This window comes from Nicotiana tabacum, chromosome 12, assembly GCF_000715075.1.
Source record: "Nicotiana tabacum cultivar K326 chromosome 12, ASM71507v2, whole genome shotgun sequence".
Lineage (NCBI taxonomy): Eukaryota > Viridiplantae > Streptophyta > Magnoliopsida > Solanales > Solanaceae > Nicotiana > Nicotiana tabacum.
The window spans coordinates 129678024-129693343 of record NC_134091.1 but is presented as its reverse complement, the minus strand read 5'-3'; positions in this window follow the sequence as shown (position 1 = coordinate 129693343).

Here is a 15320-nt window from a genome sequence, read left to right as displayed (position 1 = left end):
TTATTAGTGATGAATGAATGAAAAATAAAAGAATTAATACTAAACATCTTTGACATATATATATATGGATCACAAATTAAATAAACGAAAGAAGCTATTAGTATTAAGTAAACGAGTTAAATTAATAGGTCAAATATGGTCAAACTTTAACAAGCTATATATATACACACTAACATATACTATAACAAGCTATATATATAGTTAAAGTATTACAGTGAAGTGTGTTTGTGTGTGTGTGTGTGTGTATATATATATATATATATAAGAACACGAAGCGTTAGGACCACAGGGTCGGGTTCTATTAGGGATAGACTTGGGAAGATACTAATTAGTATATATACTTTATCATCAAATATATCTATTTATAAATGATTTATCGACTTATAACTTACTTATATGTATCGATGAATATTAATCGATGATTCATCAAAACGTCTCGACCTATATATCGATTAATCTATGTCATGCATTATTAGTGATGAACGAATGAAAAAAGAAGTTATTAGCATCAATTACAATATAGTGTATGTGTGTGTGTGAGAAATTACTCACATACTTAATTATAACTTAGAAAATTTACTTAGATAGATGCTATTATAATTTATTAAAATTAAATAGTTAATATAATTATTTCTAAAGATTATGCTTATAGTTTATAATTATTTATAATAATTGCATAGTTAAATAAAATAAATGCTTGTAGTTTATAATATTTTTTTTATAGTTTATAATATTTTAAGAAAAAAATACAAAAAAAAAGAATTTAATTTTTTTTTTTAAAAACCGACCAAAGTTGGTCGGTTTTTGATCAAACGGTCAACACTTAATGTACCAACCAAAATTACCGACCAACTTTGGTCGGTAATTCTGAAATCAGAGAATTGAAAAACGGGGGAAACCCCCATTTCTCTAAAATTTTCCCCTCTCTTCTCTATTTCCCTCACTCAAAACCTTCCCCTCTCCTTCTCTATTTCCCTCACATAAATCTCATTCCCCACCCCGCGTTGCCACCGCCCAGCCCTCGCCGTCGCCGCTGCCACTGCCACTGCCGCCTCTCTCCTTCTCCATCTCCTAAAAATTCTAGGTTTGAATTATAACCCATTTATTTATTATTTCTAGGTTTTGTTAATTAGTTATGAATTAGTTTCAATTGATTAGTGTTTCAATTATTTGAACATTGCATTTTATTGAGGATTAGGGTTTAAGTCTTGTTTTAATTAGTTTTGTTAATTAGTTTTATTAACTAATTAGTTTTGTTAATTAGTCAATTAGTTATGAATTAGTTTAGTTTAGGGCATGGGTTGAATTTTTTTAGTTTAGTTAGTTTATGTTTAAACTCGTAGGATATGAATTGAAATTTTAGTTTTTAGGATTTGTTCTTGTGAATTGAACTTTTAAGATATGAATTGAACTTTTAAGATATGAATTGGACCTTTTGGATATGAATTGAATTTTTAGGATATAAATTGGTGTAATTAGGAAAAAATAATTATCTTGAATTAACTAAAAAAGATATAATTAATTTATAATTGTAGAATAAATTAATTTGTTCTTTTGAATCGAACTTTTAGGGTATGGGTTGAATTTCTTTAGTTTAGTTAGTTTATGTTTAAACTCGTAGGATATGAATTGAAATTTTAGTTTTTTAGGATTTGTTCTTGTGAATTGAACTTTTAGGATATGAATTGAACTTTTAAGATATGAATTGGACCTTTTGGATATGAATTGAACTTTTAGGATATAAATTGGTGTAATTAGGAAAAAATAATTATCTTGAATTAACTAAAAAAGATATAATTAATTTATAATTGTAGAATAAATTAATTTGTTCTTGTGAATCGAACTTTTAGGGTATGGGTTGAATTTCTTTAGTTTAGTTAGTTTATGTTTAAACTCGTAGGATATGAATTAAAATTTTAGTTTTTAGGATTTGTTCTTGTGAATTGAACTTTTAGGATATGAATTGAACTTTTAAGATATGAATTGGACCTTTTGGATATGAATTGAACTTTTAGGATATAAATTGGTGTAATTAGGAAAAAATAATTATCTTGAATTAACTAAAAAGATATAATTAATTTATAATTGTAGAATAAATTAATTTGTTCTTGTGAATCGAACTTTTAGGGTATGGGTTGAATTTCTTTAGTTTAGTTAGTTTATGTTTAAACTCGTAGGATATGAATTGAAATTTTAGTTTTTAGGATTTGTTCTTGTGAATTGAACTTTTAGGATATGAATTGAACTTTTAAGATATAAATTTGACCTTTTGGATATGAATTGAACTTTTAGGATATAAATTGGTGTAATTAGAAAAAAATAATTATCTTGGATTAACTAAAAGAGATATAATTAATTTATAATTGTAGAATAAATTAATTTGTTCTTGTTTTATTTGTATAGATGGAACATCGTACTTGGATGTACAATAGAAATTATCTTAATCGTCGGGGATTGCGGGAGGATTTTGTAGAAGGGGTTGATGACTTTATTAGACATGCAATGTCACTTCCACCATACCAAAGTGAAGGAGTAATTAGGTGCCCTTGTGTCAGGTGCGACTGTATGAAGTTTAAAAAATCGGAGGAAGTTAAGCTTCATCTTTATAGGAAGGGGTTTATAGAGAATTACTTTGTGTAGACTAATCATGGAGAGATCGATGGTAGCCGTGGGATATTTCATAACATGGTTGTTGGTAAAAGTAATAGGTCGGTGGAGAATACAAATCTTGATTCTAGAATTCAGGATATGGTTGCGGATGCTTTTGGGATGCACTTCGGGGGTGAGCCCAATGAAAATGTTGAACAAACTCCTAATGATGACGCAAAACATTTTTATGAACCGTTAGAGGAAGCTAGTCGTCCACTACGTGAAGGAAGTCCGCACTTTGAGCTGTCTATTGCAGTTAGATTACTAAGTATCAAATCTAATTGGAATATTTCTCAAGCAGCCATGGACTCTTTCATTGACCTTATGAGTGAACTAGTTGACCCTAATATCAACTTACCTGGTGATTTCTATAAGGCAAAGAGATTGGTTTCTAAGTTAGGACTTTCGTCAATAAGAATTGATTGTTGTGAAGATGGTTGCATGTTATATTATAAAGATGATGCAACTTTAGACAGTTGTAAATTTTGCGAAAAGCCTCGTTTCAAGAGGCTTTCCAGCGGGAATATGATCGCTGTCAAGGCGATGCATTATTTACCTCTTATACCTAGGTTAAAGAGGTTATATGCGTCGATGAGTTCTGCTCCTCATATGAGATGGCACTTTGAAAATAGAAGACCACCTTGTGTTATGTGTCATCCTTCAGATGGAGAAGCTTGGAAGCACTTTGATAGGACATATCCAGATTTTGCTAGTGAACCAAGGAACATTCGGTTAGGTCTGTGTGCGGATGGCTTCACGCCTTTTTCTATATCTGGGACACCATATTCATGTTGGCCTGTCTTTCTTACACCTTATAATCTACCACCTGAGTTATGTATGACTAGTCCATATATATTCTTAAATTGTATTATGCCCGGTCCACGTAATCCGAAAAGTTTGATTGATGTATATTTGCAACCTTTGATTGATGAGCTAAAATAATTGTGGTATGATGGTGTTGAAACATATGACATATCAACCAAGCAGAATTTTAATTTGCGTGCTAATTTAATGTGGACTATTAATGATTTTCCTGCATATGGAATGTTGTCTGGGTGGATGACTGCTGGGAAGCTAGCTTGTCCTTACTGCATGGAAAATAGTAAAGCGTTCACTTTGAAACATGGCCGAAAGCAATCATGGTTTGATTGTCACCGTCAATTCTTGCCTGATGATCATGAGTTTAGAAGGATGAAAAATGCATTCAAAAAGAATAAAGTGGAATATGATTCTCCACCTCCGATACTTTCAGGTGAGGAAATTTGGGAGAGGGTCCAGAACTTCAGTAAAGTTACTTAGGCTCCACCTTATAGATTCCCCGGATATGGTGTTAATCATAATTGGACGAAACAGAGTATATTTTGGGAGTTGCCTTATTGGAAGGATAATCTTCTCCGACACAACCTTGATGTCATACATATTGAGAAGAATTATTTTGATAATTTGTTCAATACAGTGATGGATGTTAAAGGTAAGACAAAAGATAAGCCGAAGGCTAGAATGGACTTACAAGAATATTGTAGGCGGCCTGAATTATACTTGCAGACAGCAAACAATGGTAAGGTGTTCAAGCCCAAAGCAAGTTACACATTCACTTTGGAGGAAAGACGACAAATTTGTGATTGGGTTACGAAATTGAATATGCCTGAGGGTTATGCGTCGAATCTTGGAAAAAAAGTAGATATGGAGGTAGGGAAGTTGAGCCATTTGAAAAGTCATGACTGCCATGTTTTCATGGAGACCTTAGTGCCTATTGCATTTTGTGGTTTGCCTGAAAGAATCTGAAAACCCATCACAGAGATTAGTTTGTTTTTCAAAGACTTGTGTTCTACCACATTAAGGGAAGAAAACCTACTTCGGATGGACCAGAACATCCGTGTAATTTCTAGTAAGATGGAAAAAATATTCCCATGTGGTTTCTTTGATGTGATGGAACACCTTCCAATACACCTTGTACACGAGGCACGACTTGGAGGGCCTGTTCAATGCAGATGGATGTATCCCTTTGAGAGGTAATATTATAAGTTTGATGTAATATTCTATTTTATTTGAATGTTCTTGTCTAACATGAGATTATGTAGGACAATTGGCAAATGCAAACAATTTGTTAAGCAGAGGAATAAGATTGAAGGATCTATATGCGAAGCCTATCTTGCAAAGGAAACTGCACATTTTTGTTCTTATTATTTTGAGAGTAACGTGCCATGTTCTAGGAATAGGCCCAATAGGCACATGGTCGAATGTGTGAATGATCCATTATATCCACCAATGTCCATATTCAATCAACCAGGATGATGTTCTAAGGATGTTAGAAAGAGAAGTTTGAGTGATATGGAGTACAAGTCAGCTACACTTCATGTGTTGCTAAATTGTCCCGAAGTTGCACCATTTCTCAAGTAAGTATTGATTTATTAGTTATCAAAATATAAAATTTACTGTGACTACATATTGATGCAACTACTAAAATTATTTGATATGTCACAGTCACTTCGTGGGTCAATTTGGCTATGATACTGTATATACGAGATTTGATACGTGGTTCAAACAGTTTGTAAGTGTGTGTGTGTGTGTGTGTGTGTGTGTGTGTGTGTGTGTGTATATATATATATATATATATATAAAAATTGATTCATAAGTTGTGCTAACTTATGAATTTGTATAACTCTATGTAGGTAAATAATCCAAATAATGGTGTAAATCAATTTTTGAAAGATATATCTTAGGGACCTGGGCTTCAGGTCACAACAATGTCTAAGTACGTAGTGTGAATGGTTATAAGTTTCATATAGAGGATTGCTCTAAAAATAAAAATAGCAACAACAGCGGGGTGTGGGTTCAAGGTGGTGATGGCAACCAAGTTGGAGATATTGATTATTATGGTGTGGTCAAAGAAATATTACAACTAGAATATACAGGTTGGCCATATAAGAAATTGATACTCTTTAGATGCAAGTGGTTTGACCCAAATCCAACAAGAGGTACAAGAGTACACAACCAATACAACATAAATGAGGTTAATCATACGAGGAAGTATGATCGCTATGATCCTTTCATAATTGCACATAACGTTAGGCAAGTGTATTATGCTCCTTATCTATTGTGGCGGAATAAGTCTGATTGGTGAGTTGTAATAAAAACTAAGCCTGTAGGTAGGGTGAAAGTCGAGAATGTGTTAGATGTTGCATATCAATACGATATCTCCAATGTTCACCAAACAGTGGACGATCAGTTAGAAAATGATTTGGAACATCCTGAATGCATATTGGAAGAAGTTGATATAAATTAAGTAACAATTATAGAAAATGAGGACGAAGAATCAACTGAGGAAGCTCAAACAAGTGAGGACGAAGAATTCTCGGACGAGGAACAATACGTCGATGAGGATTAAAAAGTTGGTTTCTGTCACGACCCAAAACTAACCCTGTTGTGATGGCGCCTATCGTGGAACTAGGCAAGCCGACTCATTTCCAAAACAAACTGATATATTCATTTCAAAGATAATTTCAAGGTAAAAACCTCCATTTAAAGAGTTCAAATCAAAGAAAAACAGAAGTGCGGAAAAGAAAAGCCCGACATCGGGGTGTCACTAGTCATGAGCATCTACTATAATCTGTCTAACAATATCAAGGCTAACTTAGCCTGGAAAATAGCTAAATACAACTAGAGAAAGATAAGAGGGAGAAGAGCAGGGGCTGCGATCGCCAAATAGCTACCTTACTATCTTCGAGAAAACCTGCAACCAGAACACTCAATAACTGCTACTGTGTCCAGCTACACCTGAATCTGCACACAAGGTGCAGGGAGTAACGTGAGTACGCCAACTCAGTAAGTAACAACAATAAATAAAGACTGAGCAGTAGTGACGAGCAATAAAGCATGTAACGTTCATATCAGGAAATCTCAGCAAAATACCACATGCTCTTAAAAATCAGGATTTGAATCAAACATCTCGTTTAAACCCAGTTCCAGTAAAAATCATTTTAAAGACATTTTTCCAACAGTTTTTCAAACAAAGGCTCAATGCAAAGGTGAGCAAAAATTGATGAAATCATAAACAGCCCCTCGGGCAAACCTCACAGTCACTCTTGCCACTCGGGCATACCTCACAATCACTCTTGCCACTCGGGCATTCCTCACAATCACTCTTGCCACTCGGGCATACCTCACAATCACTCATCACTCGGCACTCGCACTCAGTAGGTACCTGCGCTCACTGGGGGTGTGTACAGACTCCGGAGGGGATCCTTCATCCCAAGCGCTATAATCTGTACGGACAACTCACGTGCGATAATAATAAAGTATGCTGCAGGCGGGCAGCCCCCGATCCACACTCATCCTCACAAATCAGGCCCTCGGCCTCACTCAGTCACAAGTATGCTGCAGGCGGGCAGCCCCGATCCACACTCATCCTCACAAATCAGGCCCTCGGCCACACTCAGTCATAAATATTTCAAGCCACTCGGGCATTTCAGTAAAACAGGGCATTCGGCCCAAAACATTTATATGCATCAAAATAGAGTCATAAGACTGAGCTATGCATTAAACAAGTATAACCATGACTGAGTATAGATTTTCAATCGAAAACAGTGAGAGGATGATACAAAACAGCCCCTAAGGGTCCAAACAGCATTGGCGCAAGGCCCAAACATGGCATTCAGCCCAATTTACAGAAATTCTTTCTAAATCATATAAGTATCAACGGTTTCAACAAAGTATGCAACTTTACAGTTGCTATGGGGCGGACCAAGTCACAAAACCCCAACAGTGCACGCCCACACGCCCGTCACCTAGCATGTGCGTCACTTCAAAAATAATAGAATGATACAAAATCCGGGGTTTCATACCCTCAGGACTAGATTTACAATCGTTACTTACCTCAACAAGATGAACCCAACATCGAGCAAGCTAATCAATACTCAGGAAATTTCCACTCCGTGCGTATCCACCTCTGAAAGCCCTCTTGTCTCCTCAATTCAATGCCAATGATCCGAAACTGAAATTCACCCCTTAATGATAATACAACGACCTACTATACTAAGCAACTTCAATCTATAATATCAACATCCATTGGGACCAATATTAGTAACCCATTCCATAGTTTAAGCCATTTAGACAATCTACCAAACACCTAGTGGGCATACATTTATATATTTCTTAATCATAGAATTAGTTCTTGCAACTCCCATCATTTATCAAGTATTCATAAATTTCATCGCCAAGATTACCATTCACCTTCTCTCTTATTTTCTCAAAAGTACTATTCATGCCATGAACTAGAGTTTTATAATCCAATATTTCAACCATTAAAACTTGTAACAAATGCTTCAAATACTTCTAACTACTCATAATAAACGAGTTTGAAGCATTGGAATTACCTCTAGTAGATCAATCTTGAAAAATCACAACTTTGGTGATTTTTGTGTTCTTGAGGATTTGATGATGAAATCTTGTATTTGGATGTAAGAATGATGTTAGAAATCATGTATATTGAGTAATAATCAACCCAAAACATCATTAACAGCTTACCTTGGTTGATTGGACTTGATTTGAGCTCAAAATCATCCCTTCACCTCAAGAACCCTAACCCTCAAATACTCAAAATATCCCCCTTCCCCGACCTTGTATTTATAGGCCCAGATTTCTGGGTTTCGGATGCGGACCTGGATGCTTCGCATCCCCACTTCACTCCTCTTTGAAGGTCAGATGCGGACCTGGACGCTATGGCAGCACTTCACTTCCAGCCTCTCTTTCGGACGCGACCTCGGATGCTTCGCATTCGCAGGCTCCTCCGCCAGTCTTTGGTAATTTGGTCATAACTTCTTGTAGGAATGTCCAAATGACAAACGGTTTAAAGCGTTAGAAACTAGACTCAAAGATCTTTTATTTGATAGGTAATAAACTATATAACACTTCGTATAATGAGAGTTATGCTCAATGGAATTTAGGTCTTATGCGAACTCACTTGAAACTTTAATCTTATGAAATTTCCAACTTCCAAACTTCTCATTAACCATCCGAAATCATCCCACCCCTAGGGACCTTAACCAAATATACCAATAAGTCCTAAAATATCATACGGAGCTATTGGAATCATCAAAATTAAATTCCGAGGTCATTTACACATAGATCCATATCCGGTCCACTTTTCTAACTTAAATTTCTCAATTATGAGACTAAGTGTCTTATTTCACTCCGAGTTCTTTTCGGACCCAAACCAACTAACCCGATACAACTCAACACAGCTGAACAACACATAAATAAGGATAAATGGGGGAAACGGGGTTATAACTCTCAGAACGAATGACCGGGTCGTTACATCCTCCCCTACTTAAACATACGTTCGTCCTCGAACGTGCCCAGAGTTGTTCCAAAAGCCATCAAATCACTGTGTAACTTTCCCATGCATATACCCGGGGGTTATCCCACATCACTCTAACCCATACAGGTCCGATAGCATAGCATAACTGAAATTCCTCAATTCAACCTAGCCCACAAGCCTTCGAATCAAATTTACGACATCCGAAATTTCTTATAAGATTAGAAGTTCGCTTCTACATACCGTATAAGTCTGAACAAGCTGTACCAAAAGCCGTAACCATAACTCACATACTCAAATTCAAATACCGCATAGCTCGAATGCTCGAAGCAATGATTTTAAATCACCGTATCGACTCAAATCAACAAGTGCTGGTAATAAACCTCATATCAGACAAAACCTCTTTCTAAAACCTTCGTACACTGTCGATGATAAAAGAAACATACCGAATTCATAACCATTCATTAGACCAACAGGTCATGGAGCTCCCGTTCCTTCTACAAGAACTATAGCAAATTTCAAAGCCGACTTCCGATATTATCCTCCTAATTATACCACAATCAATCTGATAGCATCCATTCTAGGCCCAATAACCTTGTCTCTTCCAACACGACCACTCTAGTGACATGACACATCAATACAATTTAAAGCCACAACCCGTGCAATCCGTGCACCAGATAGCAATATTCCAAATGTACCCAATCGTAATAATGACCCAAACAGGAGAACCGTTCTGCAAGCTCGACGAGTACCACCCCGACGCAATGCTAAGAACCCATCACACACCGCAGAACCATAATATACGAATCTTACACAAGGGATCATATTTCCACATAACCCTGCTACAATACGCGACCCTATCCAAATACTGGTCCATATGAAACACCTCAAGCCACCCTGCTAAAATCAATAACCATGCGCAATTCGACATCAAGTGCCCAAAGTACATTACTATAACAACAGAGAAGCAAACGACACCATGCCACATAAAATCTGAAAGAACGTGACCAATACATTATCAACCAAGCAATATCCAATACTATTCTCGCTCAAATTCCACTATAAGGCCATAATAGAACCGCACCATATGTGCATATAACCAACGAATCACAACTCTTCGTAGCATAGAAAAGTAACTCACAGATCATTCCAGAACACGAATAAGCTTCACATCAACCGAATGGCACATCCTTCAACAATAGTAGTATGGAGCCAATCAATCCGGCTCAGTGTAGAATACACATCCTAATTGGGCCTACCAATAGGCCCCAAATCAACTATAGTCAGCCACCAATAGATAAACAACCTCCGAAAGTCCACAATGACGGAATCATAATACCTTCTATCATCTGGCTAGCTCCGTCCACTTCACAGTCCACAACCCTGAAGCAATCTGCTCCTTCTGAAATGTACACTCTCATCAAGCTATACCAGATTGTAATATCATTTACCTAGTCATCAGAAACCGTTCATGCTGCCTAAGAATTTATGTCCTTTCCTTCAAAACTGAACTGTGACCTTGTACATGTAAATCCTATTCCCGCACAACACACCATATCTATTATGCCATCATGTGACAAGCATAAGAATTCCATTATCAACTCCGAGTCACTAGCAAATTACATACCTTATTAGTCAGAAACCTCATTCTTGCTTCTTTCTAGGAGGAAACCATAACACACAACACGTTCCGTACATCAGTAGAAAATATCTGGTTCAAACCATGGTAGAACCCATCATGAACACTTTGAAATCCATTTGCACATAACCAAGCTATCTGAACTAAATTCCTCTAACTCCACCAAGCCACACAGGTTTCCAAATTCGAGAGTATTGCCACGAAATACCTGTAGATACTAGCCACATCATAAGTACCCAAAGAACCGATCATACCCATTATTGTGCTAACCCATCCTACTACCAAGCTGTCCTATTTCTCCAAGTCCTTTCTAAATTGCCTTCAAATTGCTACTTTTTCCTTGTTAGAACACTACTATCCTTAACTAAATGCCCCGCGAACTCTAGCATAGAATCATACCGCCCTAAGGCTTATAAGCCGCTGAATTCCCTTTTTATGTATTCCAAAGGTTCCACAACCAAAAATGCTTACTCCGAAGAAACTTTAGGTGAATCTAAAATAGTTTCCTTTATCTTTTTGATACTGAAATGCATAATTCACAATGATATAAGATGCCACGAGTCTCAACACCGTTCAATGCAACTCCTTGTTTTCTAGCCATATTTATAAATCTTGAATCCATTGTAACCATTCTCGAATTAACCGACCAAACGGACCGAAACGACCTGTGCCACATTAGCACACCAACGCCCAAGGGAATAAAGAGTAACCCACACTCCTACGCAACCAAGAAAATTCCCGCTCCATGTACACTACATTCTCTGTGAATAACCACTCAAGTATTTTATGGTCCTCCTATAACCATAGAGTGTAATACAACTTGTTTCCAAAAATTCTTTTACCCGAGTCATCCTCGATCTCGACCTCTGCAAGTCATAACTGATTCACCGGTATACCCTGAACCGAAACTAATACGACCCATAACCGTGCAATCAACTCGTCGATAGCAGACTCCCCCACTTAGCCTTAATCTGCTATTATATAAAATTAGAATCCGTAAGGATTTCTCCTTCTCAATTACCAAGGTCTCGCACCGTTAACCTGCCAGACTTCTCAAAGTCTTTTATTAAGCCTTTCACGAACATTCTGAATCTCCAGCCAAAATCACACACACGACCTCCTACCGGGTAGCAAGTAATATTCCTCACAAAGCTTCATCAACATCACGCCACCACTAGCTGCACACAGGAGATACCGCTAGCTGCACACAGGAGATAACCCACATGTGGAATTCCTTACCGACATTTCCCAATGACACTGCACTGAGTGCAACGACCACTAAATCCGAAAAATTCTCCTGAGTTCATGCTCGCCCACCATTTGTATAAGTCTGCACTTTCCCTATTGACATCAACTATACGTCAACAATACCTTCCGAACTCAAGTCATATTGCACCTGACACGATAATCAGATCTTCATGCCTCTATTCATTTCAAACACACTCCTTTCTGCCATATTCAATTTACCTTTGTACACTAACCATCACTCCAAATAGAGTCTGCATGCCTATTCACATACTGACACGATTCCAAGCCATTCTACACTTCCTCAAGGCGCACAACTACCCTACTAGTGAATTCATATGCTAATTTTCCACTCTTACTTTGGTTAAATCATCTCTTTTAAGAAACTTCTCAACCTCTACTTCTCCTACTTGACCTGCTAGTACTTCAACCACCCTGAAACACTTCCCGTCATGTCTTCCCTCATACTTTTCTACCCAATCGCTTCATCAAATCGAAATGTATCTCTGTCGCACCTAAACCAATAAAATGTTACCGACTCTAAGTCTCTTCAAAGATTATCTTTCCCGAGCCATCAACATCAAAATACCCATTCGCAACCACCATTACTACACAACCATTTACTCTTCTTGAGTTCAAACTCATTGACATACATGAGAATTTAATTTGCCTCAAAATTTAACAACGTGAAAGATCCTTCAAAACATTCACACTCGAGACGGTACGTCGCATCAAAATGAAAATCCAAGCACCCAATGGCCTTCCTTTACATTCAAAGAAAACATTTCTCGTCACATTCACATAGTTTTAACACTTCCAGCAGTTACGTCATACTCACCACAAAGCCATTCCACTGCTCATCGAGCCACAATTTAACTCATAGTGACATTATCGGACATATGAGTCCAAATGTATAGGTTACAACTCAAGATACCAAGCCTAAACTGCTGTCTAACCATGGCCTCAAGTCCTCCAGACTGGCCCACCACCATAACACAGAATACACATCTCAACCTTGTTCATAGAATCACAAGCCGGCGATGCACAACTGATACCGAGCGCTCATGTGCGCGTACGAGATGCGTGGAAGGAATTCAAAGAGTTATGTCTCAAGATGAATCATTTTCGCACGATAGAATACAAGAATGTGAAGTTTCCTAAAGGTTCTGCAGCTTCTCGAAGATAAGTACAGACGTCTCTATACCGATCCGCAAGACTCTACTAAACCCGCTCATGACTCGTGAGACCTATATAACCTAGGCTCTGATACCAATCTGTCACGACCCAAAACTAACCCTGTCGTGATGGCGCCTATCGTGGAACTAGGCAAGCCGACTCATTTCCAAAACAAACCGATATATTCATTTCAAAGATAATTTCAAGGTAAAAACCTCGATTTAAAGAGTTCAAATCAAAGAAAAACAGAAGTGTGGAAAAGAAAAGCCTGACATCGGGATGTCACTAGTCATGAGCATCTACTATAATCTGTCTAACAATATCAAGGCTAACTTAGCCTGGAAAATAGCTAAATACAACTAGAGGAAGATAAGAGGGAGAAGAGCAGGGGCTGCGATCACCAAACAGCTACCTTACTATCTCCGAGAAAACCTGCAACCAGAACACTCAATAACCGCTACTATGTCCAGCTACACCTGAATCTGCACACAAGGTGCAGGGAGTAACGTGAGTATGCCAACTCAGTAAGTAACAACAATAAATAAAGACTAAGCAGTAGTGATGAGCAATAAAGCATGCAACGTTCATATCAGGAAATCTCAGCAAAATATCACATGCTCTTAAAAATCAGGATTTGAATCAAACATCTCGTTTAAACCCAGTTCCAGTAAAAATCATTTTAAAGACATTTTTCCAACAGTTTTTCAAACAAAGGCTCAATGCAAAGGTGAGCAAAAATTGATGAAATCATAAACAGCCCCTCGGGCAAACCTCACAGTCACTCTTGCCACTCGGGCATACCTCACAATCACTCTTGCCACTCGGGCATTCCTCACAATCACTCTTGCCACTCGGGCATACCTCACAATCACTCATCACTCGGCACTCGCACTCAGTAGGTACCTGCGCTCACTGGGGGTGTGTACAGACTCCGGAGGGGATCCTTCATCCCAAGCGCTATAATCTGCACGGACAACTCACGTGCGATAATAATAAAGTATGCTGCAGGCGGGCAGCCCCGATCCACACTCATCCTCACAAATCAGGCCCTCGGCCTCACTCAGTCACAAGTATGCTGCAGGCGGGCAGCCCCGATCCACACTCATCCTCACAAATCAGGCCCTCGGCCTCACTCAGTCACAAGTATGCTGCAGGCGGGCAGCCCCGATCCACACTCATCCTCACAAATCAGGCCCTCGGCCATACTCAGTCATAAATATTTCAAGCCACTCGGGCATTTCAGTAAAACAGGGCATTCGGCCCAAAATATTTATATGCATCAAAATAGAGTCATAAGACTGAGTTATGCATTAAACAAGTATAACCATGACTGAGTATAGATTTTCAATCGAAAACAGTGAGAGGATGATACAAAACAACCCCTAAGGGTCCAAACAGCATTGGCGCAAGGCCCAAACATGGCATTCAGCCCAATTTACAGAAATTCTTTCTAAATCATATAAGTATCAACGGTTTCAACAAAGTATGCAACTTTACAGTTGCTACGGGGTGGACCAAGTCACAAAACCCCAACAGTGTACGCCCACACGCCCGTCACCTAGCATGTGCGTCACTTCAAAATAATAGAATGATACAAAATCCGGGGTTTCATACCCTCAGGACTAGATTTACAATCGTTACTTACCTCAACAAGATGAACCCAACATCGAGCAAGCTAATCAATACTCAGGAAATTTCCACTCCGTGCGTATCCACCTCTGAAAGCCCTCTTGTCTCCTCAATTCAATGCCAATGATCCGAAACTGAAATTCACCCCTTAATGATAATACAACGATCTACTATACTATGCAACTTCAATCTACAATATCAACATCCATTGGGACCAACATTAGTAACCCATTCCATAGTTTAAGCTATTTAGACAATCTACCAAACACCTAGTGGGCATACATTTATACATTTCTTAACCATAGAATTAGTTCTTGCAACTCCCATCATTTATCAACAATTCATCCCACCATCATTCTTTAACAACTTATAATCCTAACATCACATGTGTGACCAACCATTCTCAAAAGTACTATTCATGCCATGAACTAGAGTTTTATAATCCAATCTTTCAACCATTAAAACTTGTAACAAATGCTTCAAATACTTCTAACTACTCATAATAAACGAGTTTGAAGCATTGGAATTACCTCTAGTAGATCAATCTTGAAAAATCACAACTTTGGTGATTTTTGTGTTCTTGAGGATTTGATGATGAAATCTTGTATTTGGATGTAAGAATGATGTTAGAAATCATGTATATTGACTAATAATCAACCCAAAACA